The 22,454-nt window shown below is 48.8% G+C and overlaps 2 long non-coding RNA genes and 1 other non-coding gene across 5 annotated transcripts; 2 read left to right on the plus strand and 1 right to left on the minus strand.

Annotated features, from left to right (window-relative positions):
- Window positions 1-2,595: 2,595 nt before the first annotated feature.
- On the plus strand, window positions 2,596-2,678 carry TRNAL-UAA. Its single transcript has one exon. It is a non-coding gene; the product is annotated as a tRNA-Leu (tRNA).
- Window positions 2,679-7,550: 4,872 nt separating this feature from the next.
- On the minus strand, window positions 7,551-22,353 carry LOC123609519. 3 transcript variants are annotated; one of them, XR_006717786.1, is made up of 5 exons: window positions 20,642-21,871; window positions 19,080-19,314; window positions 11,840-11,974; window positions 8,678-8,830; window positions 7,551-8,304 (listed from the first exon to the last, which is right to left on the minus strand). It is a non-coding gene; the product is annotated as an uncharacterized LOC123609519 (long non-coding RNA). The 3 variants fall into 3 exon arrangements; XR_006717785.1 differs by lacking the exon at window positions 11,840-11,974 and having other exon boundaries at window positions 20,642-21,870; XR_006717784.1 differs by lacking the exons at window positions 7,551-8,304; window positions 8,678-8,830; window positions 11,840-11,974 and having other exon boundaries at window positions 17,860-19,314; window positions 20,642-22,353.
- On the plus strand, window positions 13,170-14,569 carry LOC123609534. Its single transcript, XR_006717807.1, has 2 exons — window positions 13,170-13,279; window positions 14,309-14,569. It is a non-coding gene; the product is annotated as an uncharacterized LOC123609534 (long non-coding RNA).
- Window positions 22,354-22,454: the final 101 nt, after the last annotated feature.

Genomic DNA, 22,454 nt, shown 5'->3' on the forward strand with positions numbered 1-22,454 from the left:
AGAGGCTCAGAGGTTTTTCTGCTGAGATACCGCCTTAACTCCCTTTGGAGTGCCAACGAAAGATTTTACAATCACGCCTGTGGCTTCGTCTTGAGGCCACGTTTTCTGACAGTGCTCTGGATTTAATTCTTGCCTGAAAGTCATTTCTTTCTTAACTTCGGCATCGCTTTTCATCGTGGAGCCGCTGGGGATGACGAACAGCTTGTCCTTCAAGCCCTCTGAGTTGTGGCTCGTTTGTGTCTGACGGTCCTCCCCTTCACTGAAACCTGAGCAGCACCTTCGCAGTTCCGCCTGGAAATCTCTCTAGCTAAACTGGTCCGAGGACTGGTTTCCATTCCATGACACTGCAGGCCCTGGCGTTTCTAAATCCCCCACTGCTTCGCGACGAATCCCTTTTCCTCCAGGTTCAAGTAACATTTTCCTCGGGGTCCATTTGTGCCTCCTGTGGCTTACCTGGATACTTTATGGGGGGGGGGGCGGATCCAAACCTAAGGTTATGCCTTGGTATGGACCCCACCTGATGCCCCACAAGTTAGGATGTCTCCTCAGGAGAGCTGGTGGGAACCATTTTCCGGGCTTTGTAAGCAGCTTACGCTTCTCCAGTGGCTCCTTTCCCAGCCTCCTGGAGTTTTAACCTCCCCTTGAGCCTGAATCAATATTCCGCCCCGAAGGCACAGGAGGGCCCCTCAGCCAGCCCGGGAGCCCTCTCCGTGCGCGGCTTTCTCCTCTCCAGTGTCCTGTGCCCCCTGTATCCTGACTGCTTTGGCCTCCTTGAAATGCTGTTTGTGCTCCCAATGCGGGGACCCCGCCTGGCTCTGAATCGCCCTCCGCCCTCGACCTCCGACCTCCGCCTCCGCCTTGCTGGGGCTAGAAGCTGCCTCTAGGCCCTAAGCCAAAACCTTTGTGAGACTCACCTCTTCCGTCCCCCTGCTGCCAGGGACGGGGGCCCTGCACTGACAGCAAATGTCACAATTCCTGTCCGGCCTCCTTGTTGCCCACGAGGGAAGCTCCTACAGGCACGCATCCTTCACGGGTGGAGGCGGAAGCCTGCGTCCCTGTCGTCCTACTTGTCCATTTCCTTCTGACCTGGCTGCTGTTCGTGGCTTTTGGCTGCGGTATCATCTATCTATCTGGCCCTTGCTACTTTGGGACAACTTAAATACGCTCACCCATCATCCCATTTATCTATTTATATTTCTCTCATGTCCTTTATTTTACACATTCTCCATTGTAACGGAAGCAAATGCTAGAGTCTTCTGTCTTTATCGACTGTGCTTTTGAAGTCGTTTAAAGTTCTTCTCCTCACATACTTCTGGTGGCTTTATTTTTTACTTTCACATTTGGGAACTAAACTTACTAGCTGATTCTACTGTGTAGCCCGTGTTCAGAACAACAGTAATGGAACGTTCTGGGAACCTTTGTGTCTGTCCATACCCGTAGGATGCTATCTCTGATCTGTGTTTTTGTGGAACCAGCAGTCGTGTCCAACCCCAGCCTCAGCCCAGTTCTCACCCCAGCGCTGAGACGTCTGGGTTTCCTTCTGGGCTTGTTAAGTGCCGGGCCCTTGGGCCCTGTCTCCTTTCTAGGAGTTGAACCTTGATCTGGCCGGAGACAGAACCCAGAGCCGGCCAACCGGAGGACTTGAGGGGGCCACTCCTTGTGGGTGAATTTCTCAGCCAAAGAGAAAGATCTGAATGCGGATCGGGTCAGTCTGAACATGCAAAACGAGGGTTGGGTCTCATCAACGGAGATTCTGGAAGAGTCATCCCTGCTTGTCCGGTAGGGCAGACATGACCCCCTCACACTGTGGTGCCTCCCTTCGGTTCCCTGAGGGCCGCGTCACACGCTAGGAGCTGGGTAGCGCCCTCCAGATCTCATTTCAGCTCAGGAGACCCCAAATGTCCCATGGGATCCGTACATTCCCCGCGACGACTCGTAGCGCCCTTGACGGAGTGTGGTCCGCAGGCGGAGGGCGGTGGTCACCCGCCTGTGCCCGGTGGGGCTGGCATTCTTGGGGCCCACCCTATACCGGAGGTGCGGGGTCCCACCCTCCGCTCCTTCGGGGACACACTGGGCTGGCAGTTACAGCCCCTTGCCATTAAAATCGGAGTCACGCATGTGAACTGTGTCCGCTAGGGATTTCCAAATCCACCGCTAGGGCGAGCTCGTTTAACCCTCACGTCCCTTGGGCCCCAGCCCCGCTGCCCAGCCCCGGGTTGGGGAGGGGGGAGGGGGACGGGAGAGGGGCGGGGGTCACGAGTCCGGACGGCGGCGGCGGCGGGGAGCGGAGGGAGCAGGTGCACCGGGGCAGGGGGAGGACGGGGGCTCTCGCTCTCCGTCCCTCCCCCGTTCGTTTTTCTTTTCGTACCACACAGAAGGAGCTACTTCTCTGAGGCACAGGCAGTGAGCTGGGGGGGGGGGGGGGGGGGGGGACGTGGGCGCTCCCCGAAAGCAGGCGGCGGGCTGCTTCCTCTGCGACGACCCGCCTCACGTCCGATGCAACCCCCAAAATCAGAAACCCGGGGCTTCCTTCCTGCGCGGCGCGAATACCGTGCTTGCAACAAAAAAACAGTTGCCGGGGGCAGAAGCCCAGCCACCGGGATGGCCGAGTGGTTAAGGCGTTGGACTTAAGATCCAATGGGCAGGTGCCCGCGTGGGTTCGAACCCCACTCCCGGTAGGGCGAGTTTCTGGAGGCTGGAGGCCCCCCCTGGGGCCGCGCCGGCGGCGAACGCGGCCTGACCCCGCGCCTGCTTTTCTTGTCCCCCCTACGCTGTCCTCAAGCAGAAGCACCTGCGCGAACCGAACCGATTTTTGCTGGGACCCCCTCAGAGGGCCAGCGTGAGGCCCTCCTCCCCCTCCCCCCCCCCACGCGCCGCCCCAAGTCCACAGTCTTCCTAAGGAGCTGCTCCTCCTGCGGGCCTTTCCGTTCCAAGGGGGACGGAGGCCTGGGGCCCCGCCCGACGACCACCCGCCAGGTGGCCCTCACCCCCTGCGGCTGGCTCCGAAACACGGCTGACCCCGCGCCAGCGGAAGGTGGGTGTCTGCACACGGAAAGACGCCCCCGCAGGGGGGTGGTAGCTTGCCTTCCGGTCAGGGTTGTTGGGCGTCTTTTCAAGTGGATGAGCCCCCTGGGTCTCCCCTCGTGTGAACTTATCGTATCCGGGACTCATCTCTCTCCTTCCCGGTCAGGTCTTCCTCTTGGGGAAACAGGAGTCCGTCGGGCCTTCTGTCGGTATGTCACAGGTTTATGTGCCTTGGAACCTGGCAGGGATTTTGGAGGCGGGCACTTTGGACTGTGCGCCCCCACGGTGATCAGCCTGCTGGTTCAGTGTCCGACTCGGATGTGCCTTTTCCCGCTACAAGAGCGAGAGTGACGGAGGAACGCCATTTCTTCTACAATGTTCATGATTTCTTTTTTGTATCTAGATCTCTGAGGCATCTGATTTTTCCCTGGGTTTTAATATGGGAGATACAGATCTAACTCCACCTTATTTCCAGAGGATGACCAGTACTCTCAACACCATATTATTGAATGTCCATATTCTCCCCATCCGTTGAAATGCCAGACTACTAAATTCTGTTCTCTAAAATGCATAGGACCAGACGATTTGAAAGACCATGAACCTTGGAACTCAACAACCGATGTTCTGATTCTGGCTTTCCCATGGCCTCTCTGAGCCTTGATTTCTTCCTTTGTTAAATGGAGACAATAACCCTTATCTCACGTAAATGCCTGCTGAATTAAGAAGTCTCTCTGCCTCGGTATACATTAGTCATCTTTCGCCTAAGAAGAAACTCACACACTTCTTTTGTAGCAGTCCTTAACAGAAACCCCGAAATCAGATTTAACATCAGATAAAATTTGTCCTGATAGCTAAATTGCCTCTATGTTTTGAGATCAAACATCGAGATTCCACATTTGAATGTTCTCTGATCCTGGGGCAGCTCAGTGCATCATTTTCATGAGCGGCCTTGAATTTCAAGTGTGAACCTTGAGTTTCACGTTTGCTCCTGGCCATCCCCGGCAGAAGGAAGGAACTTCCTGTGTCTTCACGGTCAGAAATAAGTCGGTTTGAGAAAGACTGACGTTCCATGGAGAGGCAAGACTCCTCCCTACCAAAGGTGGTTTCTGTCATCTTTTTTCTTTCCCGTGAATGAGGTAGAGAGAGGACAGGTGGGAGTGGAAGATTTATTTGTTTCTGAAATGAGATTCCAGATGGCAAAGATTTTACCCCAACTGAAATCTGCTAAAGAGAAAACACAGCAGTCTCTCAGTGGTCGGTTAGCGATGGTGTGCAGACTGGCGCCCAATGACACCGACGTCCAGGTTCTGTCACTGCACAAGTTCTCTTATGTCACATCTCCCCACCAGAGAGTCAACTCATCTAAAATTACCATCCCAAACCCATCTCTGCCACCAGGAAGATCTGAACCCGTTGTGTCAGGCACTTGACTTTATTAACTTTCTCCCGATCATCAGCGATGCCGGCAACTTCCACACAGCCCCAACCTCTCCTGTTGTTCCTCGAGGCAGGTGGAATTCCGTGATGGCCTCCAAGTTGCCCTCCCACGGTGTATAAGCCCTGTACAATCCTTCACAGATACTAGTCTTTCATCTAATACATAATTAATAGCTACCAATTCATCCCTTAGTTTATATACATAGTTTATAAATATATATATATACCATATATGGTACATATATATGGTGTGTATATATATATGGTATATATATATATATATATATATATATATGGTGTGTGTATATATATATATATATATATATATGGTGTGTGTATATATATATATATATATACACACACCATATATATATATATTTTGCAACATGCATCTTGATATTGGGAATGCAACACTGAGGGAAAAACAAACTAAGTTTCCTCCCTCCCACCCAGGCTTTCTGGGTAAAGGAAGAGACACACAGGTGGCTTTTATTTTCAACAGGAAACTGATTCGAGGAGGAAACTGAGGCTTTCTGGATTGGTTTTGTCTTTGGACAGAAAACGTCAAGCCAGCCACACTCCTACCACCTCACCCTGGGCCATCCTCTCTTTACTGCTTGCGCCAGCCTTCTCCAGAGAAACAGAACGAGTAGGGTGGAATATATAGGTTGGCTCCTGTGAATATAGAGGCTGAGAAGTCATCAGATCTGCAGGCAGCAACTGGGAGGCCCAGGAGAGCCAATGGTGTGGTTCCGGTCCAAAGACCAGCAGGCTTGGGATTCAGGAAGAGCCAATGTTTCAGACTGAGTCCGAGGGCAGGAAGAAACGGCTGTCCCGGCTCAAAGGCCGTCTGGCAAGAGGAGTTCCATCTTCTTCAGGGGAGGGAGGCCCATTTTTTCTATTCAGACCTTCAACTGATTGAAGGAGGCCCACCCACATTAGGGGGGGCAAGGTGGTTTACTGTCTACTGATTTAAATGTTAAACTCACCCCAAAACACCCTCATGGAAACATCCAGAATATGTGACCAAGTATCTGGGAACCCCATGGCCCAGTCAAGTTGACCCATAAAATTAACCATCGCACCAGTTCAGTGTAAGCAAAACCATGATTGAAAAACAAGGAAGGACAATTTTCACTAATCTCAGCACAGTAAGAATTTAAGAAATAATGCAGTATATACAGTTTTTGCATGAGTAATATATTCACTTGGCTGAAAAATGAGAGAGTATTAGGTTCCTGAAGTCTGTGGTCCCTCCTTCCCCATCTCTGCGGGTCTCACCAACACCTTTACCTCAGTTTCTTATACAATCTTCCTTTTCTTAATGATACTTGCAAATATGAACGTAGTCTTATCTTACCTAACTTTTTACATAAAAGAGAAAATATTTACCCACTGTTCTGCAGCTCCAATTTTCAGGTAATGGAACAATGAGATCTCGATTTCATCAGTACTTGGCTTACCAATAACACTTCCCGTTTTGCACATGGCCCAAGTGTGGCTTTTTTTCAGATGAGTTTATCCAACCAGGAAGGAGTTGGATCTGAAAATTTCTTCCCCACTGCACCTCTAGAGAAGGGAATGAAAGCAAAGTGTAGGAGCTACAAAGGAGGAGGAGAACTCGAGGGGACCAGAAGGGAGGAGGAGAAAATGAGATCCCTATTACTTTTTGTTTTGCTCTTAGGGACAAAATACTTTTTGTCTGATGCAATATAGTGTTCAAAGATACCTGAAGTAGGGGTTTGGAAGCAGCTAGTGATCAAGGGAAATTATATATTCAGCCAAGAAATATTTATTGACCTTCACTCTTCAGAATGTAATAGTTATTATTTTTTAGCAAAGAGGCTTAAGAAATAGCATTAAGTTAAAAAATGGATAATCCTTTTAAAAAATGTATGTATACGTATGTATATAATGTCCAGCAGTATCTATACTATAAAATGTGCTTAAGTGTTTACTTAATGTGGGAATATATATGTATATTTTTGTTGCCATATTTTTTATGTGTTTTGGCAACAATCCTCCGTAATACTTGTATAATTAAAAAGGAGAAAAGTAAATGCAGAAATAGTGGGAAAAAAAAAAAAACCCCAATCCTTTGGATCTTTATACGTGGAGAAAAGATGAAATACTTAAAAAAAATAAAGCTTTATGAAGAATCTTTCGTCTTGACAGTGTAAGGTGGACGCTCAGGGTTCCTTACCCAGGATGGGAGTCGTCTGACCTACAGTCTGTATCAGGGTTAGTGATGACGAAGGTTGAAACGATAGAAACTTAGAACGGTGAACACTCTTGTTGGTTATCAGGATTCTAGTATGAATTCAGTTATCTAGATCAGGGGATTCCTATAAAGGTGGTCACTCACTGATCAAAAGACAAATGTGCTTTTAAAAGACCATGGAGTAGACTAGTTCGGAAGGAAGACTTCGGAGCAGATTCCCCAGATCTAGAGAAGCCGACCCCTGACTGAGACCCTGAGAAGAGAAGGGTTCACAGACACGTGGACACCACAGCAGAGCGATCTTGTCTCCCAGTTGTGCCTCCGCCACGTACCCCCCCAGCCACAGTGTCTCACGGTTCCAGTGGAGAGAATAACCCTTACGTCGCCGAGTTGTGAGGACACACACACACACACACACACACACACACTGCGTGTAGCACAGCAAGTAGGGAGTGCTCAGTAATCACTAGTTCCTGTGCCCCATAAAAGAAAACCAGTCCCTTTCTTGATAAGCTGTCCTGATGAAAATGTTCCTGATTGATTTCTGTAGCTTTTAAAACATTCTAGACGTTCACTTCTCACCTCTCTAAACACTGTCATCTCATCCACACTTTTATAGGCCGAACACCTGAGTCAGGTGTTCCCAACACATCACCCTGGGCCTGGCCGCGAGCCTCCGGCCTGGCGATCTGACTCCAGTCTCCAGGACCCTCTGCGGTCCCACAGCAGCCGTGTCGTGAGGAGGGCCAAACGGTCACTGCCCTCCCACCAGACTGAGGAAGACGGCTCCACCCGCCGCAGACGCTGTGCCCGCCAGCGGCATTTGCCGAAACGACACCGTGGGGAAAAATGATCAGTCACAACGCTCCCAGAGGGAGGAAGATTTTTATTAAAACTTCAGCTTCACAGATGGAGGAAGAGCTTTGTTAAAGACAATGAAACACTGTTACGAAACAGCCCAGTAAGTGCACATTTGTAGAGAAAACGGAGAAGAGGCATCTGTGTCATTTGGGAACCAAAATGCAAGACTGCCTCTCTGCTTCCTCACACACAATTCCAGCCCTTCACTTCCTCCACCATGAAACGCACCTCTGATCCAGGGCTCTACAAAGACACCTGAACAGAACAAGGGGCAGAGTCGGGGACACTGCCTTTGGGGTGGGTGGCTGAGAAATCGCCAGCTGCGGGTAGGGAGCCCTCTTCGTTCAGTTCACTCTCTCTGCTGGTTTTCGGCTCAGTTTTGGCTCTTCTGAGGAGACGGTGTCCATGTGGCTTGGTTGAGATTTTAAAACTCCAACAGCTCCCAAACCCTGGGAACTGTAAAGGCAGAGGGCTCCTAAGAAAACTATACTGATGACTCTGGTGGAGACCGTCTCTAATTTTCAAGGAGTGGAACAGGCCCAGAGACTAAGGTGTGGTTTTGCGATCACCCCGTAACACAACGTCCAAGCTGACGGCGTCCAGCTGTGTGACTGGGACGGAGACACAGGGCCCTGCACCCAGAGGGGCCTCCTGCTCGGTCTCCTGCTCTGCCGTCGCTATCTTGAAATGGTTGATGACCTTCGGCCAAGAGACCCCACAGCTGCATTTTGCACTGGGCCTCACAAAGTATGTAGCTGGTCCTACGTGTTATGTTCTACACTCTGCTGTCAAGAAAAGGAAGGAATTCTTCCCCGTATTCTGCATTCTACCCCTTGTCCAAAGTGCGTTTGGTGCAGAGAGTGCTTCTTGATCCCACTTCCGGGGTTTATACTGCAAAACTGAATTGCAGGAAGAAATCAAGTAAGAACAAAATTTTTAACATACATCCTGAAATCATGGGCAAGCACCATAAGGGACACTAATGCTCAGAACCAAAGAGGCAAAGGAGAAAGTAAGGAAAGTGACTACTGACGGAACTTGAGACTAAGGAAAAGGAAGACCAAAGAAACAAGCTTTATCCACTTCCCGGGAGGCTGACTGACCTTCCTCAATCAGAACCCGATGACCACTCACCAGACAGGAGAAAGATGGCCGAGCCGGACAGGTGTACGAAGTAAGGGCACTTTTGGTGATTGCTGGCGGATCAGGTCCCCGAGCCACTTCCAAAGTTTGCAGATAGTGCGTAGATACCGAGAGGAACACAAGAGCACGTGCCAACCCAAGACGCTGGAGAGACAGACCTTCTGATCCGCCTGTGCTGACACCTCACGGCTCCACTGCAGAAACGTGATCTGTGAGCCAAACCGTCCTCCATACTGCCCCTCATTTGCCTTCTGTCTCCCGGGAGACCACTGTTTCCTCCTAGAGTTTTCTTTTCCTTGGCACTCTCCTCAACGTTTTTTTAAAAAGCTCATCAAGCTAAAATCTTCCCTCTAACCCAAGGGCAAGATGTTCAGAGTTCACTCCTGCCTGTCCTTACCCCTGACGGTGAAGATAAACGCATAGGAAACACCGTTTCTGGGCCTCAGGGAATAACCAGCAACAGAAAGTTCAAGCAGAACGAGCGAGCCGAGAAGGGCGCTGACCATGAAAATCCCACCCAGTGTTAAGGAGGCTAGAACCAGGGACGAATGGCAGTCTGAGAAGCCCTCCCTCTCTAGGACCCACTCCCCGGCTGTCCAGGCCCCAGGTGAGGGGAGCCCGTGAATACGGTGGGTGTCGGGCAGGCAGGAGCGGCTATGGGGGAGCTGGGGAGGAGGGGACTTGAGGCTGCAGGTCGAACCTCGTCTCACCTGGCTTGTGCCGGGCGCCCAGACTTCGAAGAGCGTGCTGACGAGGCTCTATTTCCAGGCAGCTCTATTTCCACCCAGGACACCAGGAAAGACCACCACACCAAGGAGGTGGCCAGGAAATGACAGCTGCGGACCATGTCTCTGCTCGGTGTCTTCATGCTAAACCACCGCTGGAAAGGCATCGCCTAAGAAAGGGAAGGGGCAGGGGGGAGTTTCCCCAGACTCTCCAGATTAACTCCTTATCCTTCAAAAACAATTCCTAATGATCCCTCATTCCTAAAACTTTCTTGAATCTCCCATCCTGGCCCCAATAACCCTTCCACAGTTTACTTCCTTATTTAACAAATACCGTATGCCCATGTCATGCCCGACATTCTGTAATACTGCCTTCTAACACCTCTCCCGGGTCGGCTGTCATCCCCACCAATCCAGACCGCAGACTAACAGCCTCTCCCCCCATAACTTTATCAGGTCCTTCTGCTGAGAAGCCTCCTAAAATCTCCCCAGCACATGCGATGTAATCCTTTGAGTAGCATCCAAGCCCTTCCTTAATCTAGCTTCACCCTATCTTTCCAGCTTTATTTCTGTCTACTTCCTCCAAAAATTCAACCTCTCTCCCAAAAAAAGTTCACCATACTGTCTCCCAAATCCTGTATAGGCAAGAGTTCCGGTATGGGCTCCATTTAAACCTTCTGTCCCATTGCCCACTAAGTACCATCCAAGTATCTCATTCACTTAGTAAGCAGATATGTCTTGACTACCCCCTGCGGTGCCTACACTGTTCCAGATGCCTGGTATTGGTCTGCAAACAAATATGGTTACCGTAGGGAGATCTCCCAAGAGTGGCGCAGCCCCTGGGCTCTGCTCGTCCCCGTCTACCTGGTCCCCTGCTTCTCTTCCCTCATCAGCCAGTGTGAATCTATCCTTCAAGGCCCAAGCTTCGGTTGGAAGCTTACCCAACCCCCATGTCCGAACTGCGTGCACCCTGTGTGAATACATATGACAATGAAGTCATGTATCACTTCCAGCAAGGAGGAGGCCAGCATGCGGCTGGAGTGGAGATAGAGAGTACATCACCAAGGTGATGAGGGCCAGACTGTAGGATCCAGCAGTAACATTAAAGAATTTGGTTTTTATTCCGAGAAGCCATTGCAGCAGAGAAATAAGGTCGGACTCACATTTCTATGGATTCACTCAGTTGCTGTTTTATGATTAGACTACTGGGCAAGGTTTAAGCAAGGGACTCAGGGAGCTACTGCGATAGTGACACCATATGACATCATGGAGGTTTGGAGCATGTGCTTATTGAGGAGGGCGCTGCCAGTCTCCCACTGGGTTTACTTGGCAGGTAGAGCCACTGGGCTTAGTGATGAGTTAGACACGTGAGTCAGGAATGAGCTCAAGGTTTTGGATTCAGATCTGTAAGGACCACGTTGCTTTTTGCTGATATGGGTGAGATCAAGTTGCAGGCACAAGGGGGTGAGAAGCACTTTGATTTCAGACATGTTACATCAGACATACCTTTTAGACGTCCAAGGATGTTAGGTGATGGTATATACTCGCATGGGGATTAAGAAGGGGGTCCAGGGTAGAGACACAGGGATTTAAATCTGAGAAATGTCAGGAGACGTGGGAATTTTTTTTTTTTTATAATTTTTTTTTTAACGTTTATTTATTTTTGAGACAGAGAGAGAGACAGAGCATGAACGGGGGAGGGTCAGAGAGAGGGAGACACAGAATCGGAAACAGGCTCCAGGCTCTGAGCTGTCAGCACAGAGCCCGATGCGGGGCTCGAACTCACGGACTGTGAAATCATGACCTGAGCCGAAGTCGGCCGCTTAACCGACTGAGCCACCCAGGGGCCCCAGGAGACATGGGAATTAAAACCATCGCGAGTAAGTGAGTTTCAGTGTGGCCCAAGGAGAGAAATGATCCTAGGACTGAGCTCAAAGGCTTTCCAGGATTTAGAGACCCAGGAACAGAAGTGTCCAACGAGGATGACTGGGAAGAAGTAGCCAGTGGAATGGGAAGAGACCAAATGAGACAGGTGTCCCTGAAGCCATAAGAGAGTGTTTCAAGAAGGAGGAAACGTCTGTGCCAAATGTCATCGATAAGTAAGGTGAGGAATGAAAACGGATCCTCAATTCATCAATGAAAAGGTCACTGCGACCTTGACAGACGCTGTTTGACTAGAACGACAGAGCTCATCAGAAAGACGGATGGAAGAGCAGGCCCCCTGGAAGAACGGACAGAGGACGGACGGACACAATGACAACAGACAAGTCTTTGAAGAGCTTGTGGGATCAAAAGGTCTTTTGTTTTTTAACACGCAGAAGAGAGACCCTGGTAACCTGAGGGAGACGGCAATATTCCCGAGGCTAGCCCCAGATGAGAGGATGGGCAAATTACCCACGGTAACTAAGAAGAAAGGCAGAACACACACCCGTGAGGTCACAGATGAGGTCATGAGACTGTGTGGAAAACGTCTTCTATTTTCTCAGAGGAAGAGACGGCAAGGTCCTGGCCGAGGTGAGCACGGGGCAGGAGGTTCTGGGGACGGTGACAGGTGAGAAGTTACCTAGAAGAGAGGGCTGGGAATGGTGTGGGATGGCAGGGCAGCACGAAGGGCTCACTCAAGGTTTATGGTCATGAGTTTACAGCTGGACAAGTCAGCCTGCTTTTTTCCAGTTTCATTCACTGTATGGGTGTAGGCAGTGAATAAACAGAAATGCAGATTTTTGATGGGTTGGCATTGCATACGAGTATTGATGAGGCAGGTGGGTCGAGGGGGTGTGCAAGAGGGTGGCTCTAATGGCGTCGGGTAAGGAGGGAAGTGAGGACGTGACAAGGGGGGTGGGCAACACGGGGGGAGGGGGGAGTGGACACAGGTGCCCTGGGGTCAGGGGGCTGATAGAGCTGAGGCCTGAGAGGGGATGAGTGGGAAGAGGTCACGGACAGAGCGAGACGCTTGAGGGTCTAACCATGTCTAAGGCAGTTTTAAACCTGCAGCTCTCAGCAGCAAGACACTGTGGACGGAGAGATCGGCTCTGGAGGTCACAACGAACCTTTCTGACTTTGTGCTTCCATTGTTCGTTTTGGAGTTTTTTTAATTTATTTAAATATGAGTAAACACACACTTGGTACTAACTTTCTACCTTTTACTTGCAAGTAGCAAAGGCAAGTAGTGGATTACAAAACGCCCAAACTAAACACACGCGCACGTACAGTCTACACGCAGGACAGATTCATGGCCGTGAGCCGACGCGCAGGTTGGAAAGCCCTGGGCTGAGCCTGGGCCGTATGAGGGGCTGCGAGGAAGGGGCGGAGACAAGATCACGGGATGAGCGACCAGGGAGCTGGGAGGCCAGGAGTACTGGGAACGGCCTTCCCGGGTACCGACCTCACCAAGAATCACGCCAGGCGTCGTATCAGAGTGAGAGTACTCCAAGGGCTTACATTTTCAAAAAACGGGAGGACTTATCCCAACAGGCTGTAGATGACAGCAAAAATAAGGAGAAGGTGTGGCCAAGTCCTGGGAAAAGCTTCCAGGCTAGGAGTTTTTACGGAGGGGGAGAGAACAGTCTGGAAGAGGTGAGGAGGAGCAAGGGGCTAACACACCGGGGAGGAGCCAGCAGGGGGAGCGGGGTCACCAGGAGAGAACCCAGCTCTGGTGAGGAAGTGGGGAAATGCTTACGGACCCAGCATTACGATCTAACCTGCCTCTGCCAGCACAGCGCAAGATCTCATGTTCTCTTCCTCTGGCACTCGCTCAACACAAAGCCATCCTTTGTCAGTGTCCCTTTTGCTGCTCTGGAAGTAGGAAGAGACCCCACGCTTGTGAACAAAGTCCATACGCGACTGAGAGCGACGTCAGGGTCACTGAGTAAGTGGCGAGCCGCTGACAGATTCGGGGCTGGGGGCAGGGGAAGTGTCACAACGCCGGAGTGCAGGGAAGACTTCTGGACCCCTCCCCCCCCCCCCCCACCCCCCTTCCCGGCTTCTCTGTCCCCACTAAGCAACTGAGATCCAGGCCTCCAAAATACGAGGCCAAGGCAATGATGGAGTCTCCTAAGTGCCCACCTCCCCGCATTAGCACTGTCATGTCAGTGTTGTTTGACACGCAGTCCTTCGCTCAGGGGCCTTTGCCGTCCTTCCTCCTCCTCCGTCCGCTGACTCCACTTTATGTTGCTTCATGGCTCTTTTCCAGCGGAAAGGTTACTTTCTGTTTCCTCCCACCAGCCCGTAAGGTCACCGGGCGCAGGGACCTCGTCTGGGTCCCCCTCGCCTAGAACAGTCTGGCAGGCGGTCACCTGTAATACCGGGTGAATGAACGAGCCCGTCACAGAATGACTGCACCAGCGCTCAGAAATGATAAATCACAAGTGGGAGCGCCAAAACTGGACCCGTCGAGAGGTAGAGCTCCTTTGCGAGGAACTAGCTGAGCTTCCGGGACGGCCACAGCACTAGCGGGGGGCGGTCCCTGGAGCTAGGTGGCCAGCGGGGATAGAAGTCCACCACAAGCACCTGGGCCGCGCTCCGGGAGCTGGCTGACTTGGTCAAGGTACACGAAGAAAGATGGTATTTCTGGAGCCAGAAACCCTGGGTCTCCTTCTCCCCACAAACCCACCAACTAGCAACAGTGCAAGGACAACCCCCCGCCGCCCCCGACTTTCTCTTTTGAGAGAGAGGGAGCACGAGCGAGTGGAGGAGGGCAGAGGGAGAGAGCGCATCTCATGCAGGCCCCATGCTCAGTGCACAGACCCACGCGGGGCTCGATCCACCCTCCCTGGCTGGGATCATGACCTAAGCCAAAATCAAGAGTTGGACAGTCAACTGACTGAGTCCCCACCCCCCACACCCCACCAAATTCCCTTTTTAAGAAATCAAAAACTAAAAGGTTTCTTCATCCTAGGGGAACACAGAACTCGACTCACCAAAACTGGTAGATTTGGGACACACTCTTGCTGGGTTTGCAAGGATATTCATCATCGTCGACATACCAGAGTCAGTGAATACCTGATACACCACATTAACCGAATAAAGGACTAATTAAGAGGTGCAGAAAAAGCATCTGACAAGACTCAACAACCTCTCACGATAAAACCTCTCGACAAACTAGGTTTAGAAGGATGTGCCTAAACATGATAAAGATCAAATATGAGCCCACAGCTAACATCATTCTCAAAGGTGAATAAATGAAAGATTCCCTCTAAGATCAGGAACAGGGCAAGGATGGCCACTCTTGCCACCTCTGTTCATCACAGTACCGGAAGCCCCAGTCAGAGCCATTAGGCAAGAAAGAGAAAGAAAAGGCACACGAATCAGAAATGAAGAAGTAAAATGATCCCTGTTGACAGCAGACATGATCTAATATAGAGAAAAATTTTAAAGACTCCATTTTAAAAAGTGTTAGTTAGAATAGGGGCCCCTGGGTGGCTCAGTCAGTTAAGTGTCCGACTTCGGCTCAGGTCACGATCTCATGGTTTGTGGGTTTGAGCCCCACATCAGGCTCTGGGCTGACAGCTCGGAGCCTGGAGCCTGCTTCGGATTCTGTGTCTCCCTCCTTCCCTCTCTCTGCCCCCCGCCCCCCACCTGTGCTCTCTCTCTCAAAAATGAATAAACATTAGGGGCGCCTGGGTGGCGCAGTCGGTTAAGCGTCCGACTTCAGCTCGGGTCACGATCTCGCGGTCCGTGAGTTCGAGCCCCGCGTCGGGCTCTGGGCTGATGGCTCAGAGCCTGGAGCCTGTTTCCGATTCTGTGTCTCCCTCTCTCTCTGCCCCTCCCCTGTTCATGCTCTGTCTCTCTCTGTCCCAAAAATAAAATAAACGTTGAAAAAAAAAATTTAAAAAAAAATGAATAAACATTAAAAAAACTTTAAACTGTTAGAACAGATGAATTCAATAAAATTACAGGATATGATATCAGCCCACAAAACTCATGTGTGCTACTAGACACAAATAACAAACTCTACAAAAAGGAAATTAGGTAAACAATCCTGCTTATTACAAAAAAGAAGACTCAGGAAAAAACTTAACTGAGGAGATAAAACACCTGTACACTGAAAACTACAAAACAAAGATGAAACAAAGAACTTACAAACAGACTTCCTATTGGGTGGAAACCTTAATATTGTTCCAATGTCCACACTTCCTAAGAGATCTACAGAATCGATGTAATCCCTATCAAAATCCCAAAGGCATTTTTCACAGAAACTGAAAAAACAATTCTGTAATTCATACAGAAGCACAAAGGACCCTAAAGAGTCAGACCGATCTTGAGAAGAACAAAGCCAGAGGCATCACACTTCCTGGTTTCAAAAATACTACAGAGATACAGTCATCAAGAGTACAGTAATGGCATAAAAATAGACACACAGACCAAAGAACAGAGTGGAGAATCCAGGAATAAAGCCATGCATCTAGGGTCACCGATCTTCAACAAGAATACAAGATGGAGAAAGGATAGTATAGTCTCTTCGACAAATGGTGATGGAAAACTGAATATTCACACGCAAAAGGATGAAACTGGACCCTTATCTTACACCACATATAAAAAACAAACAGCATACAGTAAAAACTTATATGTAAGGCCTGAGATTTTAAAACTGCTACAACAAAAACACGGGGGAAAGCTTCATGACATTGGTTTTGGCAAGGATTTCATCGATAAGGCACCAAAGATGCAGGCAACAAAAGCCAAAGCTGACAAGTGGGACTACATCAACTTAAAATGCCCTGTGCAGCAAAGGAAACAACCAACACAGCAAAAAGACAACCTACAGAATGGGAGAAAATATTTGCAAACCATGTATCTGATAAGGGGTGATTCTCTAAATACGTAAGGAACTGCTACAGCTCAATAGCAATAAATAAAACAAAAAACTAATAGTCCAATTAAAAAATGGGCTGAAGACTTGAAAAGCCATTTCTCCAAAGAAGATATATAAATGGCCCACAAGTATATGAAAAGATGCTCAATGGCATTAATCATCAGGGGAATGCAAATCGAAACCACACACACACACACACACACACACACACACACACACACACAACCACAATGAGATGCTACCTCATACCTGTGAGGATGGCTACCATCAAAAAAACAAGACAAAAAAAAAGGACAACGGTGCTGGTGAAGTTGTGGGGAAAACAGAACACCCGCACCCTGTTGGTAGGAAGGAAATGATGCAGCTGCTATGAAAACAGGAAGCCGTCTTCTCAAGATATTCGAAACAGAACTATCATGCGGTAGCCACCCCGCTTCTGGGATTTCTCCGAAAGAGACGAAATCAGGGTCTGGAAGAGAGATTAGCACTCCCGTGTCCACTGCAACAATGATCAGAGTAGCCCAGATGTGAACACCACCTAGACTTTCCAGCAGATAAAGAAAACCTGTTCTCTGCAGACAACGCAAGGTTATCCACCCTAAAACAGTGGCATTGCGCACTATCCCACCACACGGATGAACCCTGAGGATAGCATTCCAAGTGAAATAAGCCACTTCAGGACAAATACTGCATGATTCCGCGATTTGAGGAATATAGTCTAGTCACATTCACAGAATCAGAGTAGAACGGGGGTTGCCGGGGGCCGGGGGCCATACGGAGTTACCACAGACACGGTTCCAGTCAAGGAAGATCTCAAGCTCCGGAAATGCGCTGTGCAACACGGACCTCCGGCCAACGGCCATCTATTGTACGTTTAAGAGGGTAGAGTTCACGTTAAGTGTTCTTTCCACAATAAAAAAAAGAGAAATGAATCAGTGGAGTGACGGACGAGAGAAAAGCAAGTTCGTACCGACACAGGAGAAACTCACACCCTTCACACTGACCCAAGAGGCACAGCCTCCTCAAAACGTCTCGTGAGAGGACCCTGAGATAACGGCGTCAGTGAGCAAGTGAGCCTTCCATGGCTTGTAACAAAACGGTTTCTACTCTATTTGCTTTGCACAGAAGTGAGGAGGGTCTAACCCAGCTGTCAGAATCAGAGTAACAAACAACTTTAAGACGCATAATGTGACCTGGGCATGTAATACAGGTGTCAGAAAAATTAGAATAGCATTCCTCCTTCAAAACCCTTGAATTCCTACCTACTGATTCTTGAAAACTGATATAATCTCTCATCTACAGTAATGAAAACAGACATAAAATTGATACTGAACTCGTCCCATTCTTGCAACGAGGAATATTCATCCACAGATACATGCATTAATTAGAAAATCTTAGCCACATCCATCTCATGAAGAGTGAATTTGCAACTCAATTTTACTTTATTAACCTATCAAATAAGTTAATAATCAAATATATCCACAATGACTTGATTTTACACTAATAAAAATGATAACTTAATGCTGAAAGCAAATGAACTCTTAAAGTTATTTTGGTCAATGGAACTTTTTAAAAAAATTAAGTTCACTGTTTATCCTATTTTGTTGCAGAGAAGACAGGGTAGACCAAAAACAGCCATGTTACAGTAGAATTTATTTTCGTGGGGTGGCGAATGAAAATACAAGTTCAGGCACCAAAGACGAGGATGTAAAATTTCAGATGTTAAAGGAAATTTTTTTTTTTAATGGAGGATAGTGGGGGCGCCTGGGTGGCTCGGTTGGTCAGGTATCTGACTCTTGACTCCTCTCAGGTCACGATCTCATGGTTCATGGGATCAGCCCAAGTCGCCTCTACACTGAGAGCGTGGAGCCTACTTGGGATTCTCTCTCCCCCTCCCCCTCTGGTGCCATCGAAATAAATAAACTTAAATAAATAAATAAATGGATTATAGTTCATTTAAAATCATCATCACTATGGTATTTAGATTCCACTGGATAAATTTAGGAGAGCCTGGGTGTTAGGGGAGCCTGGGTGGCTCAGTCAGTTGAGCGTCCGACTTCAGCTCAGGTCATGATCTCACAGCTTGTGAGTTCAAGCCCCGCACCGGGCTCTGTCCTGACAGCTCGGAGCCTGGAGCCTGCTTCAATTCTGTGTCTCCCTCTCTCTCTCTGCCCTCCCCCACTTGTGCTCTGTCTGTCTCTCTCTCTCGAAAATAAGTAAACATTAAAAAAAATTTTTTTTTTAATTTAGGAGAGTGTTGGAACACATTTTAAAATGTCATCATTTACAATCTACTGGCAATCATATTCTTTACCATTGTTTAAACTTATGATGGAGAATTTTATATGTCAATGTAAAAATGTTCAAGGGGGTGCATTATCTATTATCTCTCAAAGGGGTATGCTTTCAAATTCTGGAGATCACTTCTCTAGAATAGGAGTTCTTAACATGGGATGTAATGTAGTCATTATAAAAACACTAGTAGTTCATCTTACTAGTTTTAGGACACTGGCAAGTCACTTAAGTTCGGCTCCGTCTACTTATGTGTAAAATGAGGACAGTACTCTATCTACAGAGATGAATCTGTCGAACTTCAGTATGCATTAGAATCACCTGGAAGGCTTGTTAAAACAGATTGCTGGACCCTTGCTCCCAGAGTCTGATTCAGAAGGTCTGGGGTCAGGCACCCAAATTTGCATCTCCAACGAGTTTCCAGGTCATGCTAACGCTGTTGGCTCGGGGACCGCGCTTGGAGAACGTCTGGTCTATCTCGTGCGATCATTATGAGGACTTTCGGGGCTAGTACATAACGTGGTGACAAGTGCAATGGCACACAGCAGGGGCTACTACTTACCTGCTGGGTGTGTCAGTTAGGATGGGACTCACTGCAACAGAAAAGTCTAGTTTTTCTCTGGGGTAAGTATGTCATTTATCAAGAAGTCCTCAGGTAAATCATCTAGGGCTGGCACCACTGTTCAAGAAAGTCACGAAGTTCCCAACCACCTCCTGTCTTCTTGCTTAACCGCCGTCGTCCTGTGGCTTTCGTCGTCACAGACCCGTGAGCGCTTCTGTTCCTCCCGGAATCCTGTCTGCATTCCAGATAGAAAGCAAAGCACAGGCTAAGGAGGTGATGGAGCATGACGGCCAAGTCACCCTCCACCTTTGCAAAGACTTCACTCTCTTTAGAGAAGTCACTCCCTTTAAAGAAATGTTTCTAGAAGCCCCTCACAAGTGATTTCCACTTGAATCTCAATGGTCAGACCCAGGTCACATGCCAGCTACTCCAACTACAAGGGAAGGAAAGACTTTCTGGCTCTCTAGCTATTACGGTGGCGGAAACCAAAGGAGAAACAAATTTGGATACAAGACAGACAGCACAGCATGTAGGCGTTGGTCACTGGTGGTCAATTCAACTTCCAGCCCCATTCCCTTCCTGGAGGTCAGGGGGTAGAGCTGAAAGTTCCAATACTCTAATCTCAAAATCCGGTTCCTAGCTTTCCAAAAAAGTCACTTCATTAACATAGGCTCAGGTGTGGCTGAAAGAAGTTTGTGATGAATAATAAAAGATACTCTTTTTACATTTAGCACTCAAAAGCTATTTCAGGAACCAAGTGTAACACCAGATATTATAACCAAAGATGCCCCTCTTACTCTAGTCTCTTAGGAAATGACAAAGGTTTTGGGAGCTACAAGCCAAGAACCATGGAGGAAGACCCAAATATATACCTAATGTATCATAATAGTTTATTCATAAATAAATGAACTATCTTTACTAATATGGAAATCTCTAAGATATAACATTAAGTGGAAAAAAGCGAGTGTCACATAACATATAAGAAAGAGTGAAAATAACATATCTTTGTATTTGCTGGTATTTCCACAAAGGAATTCTGGAGAGACAACTAAAAACACTAACAACAACGGTTCCCTGTTTGCTGTGCCGGGGAAGGGAGTGGCGTGGATGGGAGGGAGGGTAGGAGTGAGACTTTACAGTGTACCTTCTTTATTATTTTCATTTTGAAACACATGAATAAATTGGGTTTTCAAAAACAAATATATAAGGGGCGCCTGTGGCTCAGTCGATTAAGCATCCGACTCCGGCTCAGGTCATGATCTCACGGTTCGTGAGTTCCAGCCCTGCATCGGGATCTGTGCTGACAGCTCAGAGCCTGGAGCCTGCTTCAGATTCTGTAACTCCCTCTCTCTCTGCCCCTCCCTTGCTCACTCTGTCTCTGTCCCTCTCAAAAAATAAATTTTAAAAAAACGTTTAAAAAATTAAAAAAAAAAATGAGAGCCTATAGCAGAAGCACCCCACTGGCTTAACAGTAAAAAAACCACAGGCTTTGATGTCAGACGGACATGAATTCAAACCCTTGGTTCTGCCGCTTACTAGCGATAGGATCTTGAACTACTCACCGAGTTAAACTCTGGGCCTTGGCTTCACCAGCGTGAAAATGGATTTAACAAAAGCATCTCTCGCTCAGGGTTGTGAGGATGAAGTAACACACGTGTAAACCGGTTCAGGAGCAGCTGGCATACAATTCCTCCACCTGTTGTTGTAATTACTGCAACAGAACAAAGGTCATTTTTTTTCCCCAATCACTAGAGCTTTCAAGAACATCGCTGGATTTCCACATTAACTCCTGACAGAAAAGATACTAAAATTCCATCACCGAGCTCCTAACAGTGCCAGGAAATCCTTATACGGATTCCACCTTGGCTGAAGAAAACTCTGCTTAAACCGAGAAAAATATCGCGGGGTTCTTCAAGTTCGATAAAAAGAGGGAAGATTCTTTCCCTCTACTCGTTGCTTGTATGACCCAAGTTTGTGACTCAGTACCGTGCTGGTAAATTTCCCTGGGCCAACGGATTAAGTGCCGATTAAGCCACAATGTCTCCACCAGGCACCGCGTCCAAGAAAGGGCTTCTGCCCGGAATAAAGAGGGGGCTCGGACAGCAGCCAGGGGTTACCACCACCGTCCGCACATGGACACTTCAGAGGATCTCAAGGTCGAGGCCGGCTGTTGAGACAGAGGGACTGCAATCGTGATGACCATCTGTCCCCCCAACCCCCGCCCCATAACTACCATCTCGTACTCATCCGATGCCCAGAATCGTCGGTCCCTGAACGCAGCCACATTTCCGCCTCCCACGGAATACTCTTCCAGAAGATGCTGTTATCTGGGGCAGTAAACTCCAGCACCTGCCGCTCAAGACCCCGAACCCTCCTCCGCAGGGAAAAGGCCACACTGCTCCGGAGGGGCCTCCCCTGGTGGGGCGGGGAGGTGCCTTCGGCTCCCGGGCCAGAGTCGCCTCTCGGCCCGGTCATCCGCGCACTCGGTTCCCTCCCAAAGGCCGAGGAGAGGCCCTTCCGTGCCTTGCCCCGCGCCGGCCGCTTCCCAAGCAAGGAAAGGGACCGTGGGGGCCAGCTCGTGTCCCAGACCCACGTCCACGACAGTTGCCCCCACGTCCCGCCCTCGTCAGGTTGTAGGCTGCGAAGCCCGGCCCTCCTCGAGCAGCCTCGAAGCGCGGAGGGGGTCCTGCTGGGGCCCCGGGATCGGAGAACTGGCGTCCAACTCCGCTGGAGCTCCCCGCCGCACAGCCACCTCCGAGTCCACCGCCGAGCGGGACGGCTAGGCTTCCCTCCGCGGCGTCACTTCCGGTCCGCTCTAGGAACTTGGGAGGAGTCTGCGCCTCTATGGTTAGTTGCTCCGCCTGCCTTTCTCTCTCCTCCTTACCTTCAACCTGGGCCCGGAGGGGTTGGATTTGCCAGAAATTGTTTGGAAAACTTCAGAAGTATGCATACAAAGAGAGAACCGTATAATGAATCCGATAACCATATCTAACCCTTTCAATAATTATCAATTGATGGCAATTTTAGTAATCTATAACCCCAACCCTCATGCCCCCAACACTTTGCAGTAAATCTCAGACATGAATCTTCCATAAATTTAGCACAGCCGGGGCTAGGGTGAGGCAAGTGAGCTCTGCCTTGGGCACAAAATTTACAAGGCTACCAAAAAGCTTACCAATCGAGATAATATTTTAAAGCAATATTTTAAAAATCAAAATTAATGCAAAAGATCCATAATGAATACAATATCAAAATTCTTAATAGAGAATCAGTATTACTGATTTTCCTTTTGTCTCAGGCTCCACTATGACTGGCACAAGGCTAATCCTTATGTATCTCTAAAAGATAAGGACTCTTAAAAAACATAATCACAGT

The sequence above is a fragment of the Leopardus geoffroyi genome, chromosome B2 (genome assembly GCF_018350155.1).
Source record: "Leopardus geoffroyi isolate Oge1 chromosome B2, O.geoffroyi_Oge1_pat1.0, whole genome shotgun sequence".
NCBI classification, from domain to species: domain Eukaryota; kingdom Metazoa; phylum Chordata; class Mammalia; order Carnivora; family Felidae; genus Leopardus; species Leopardus geoffroyi.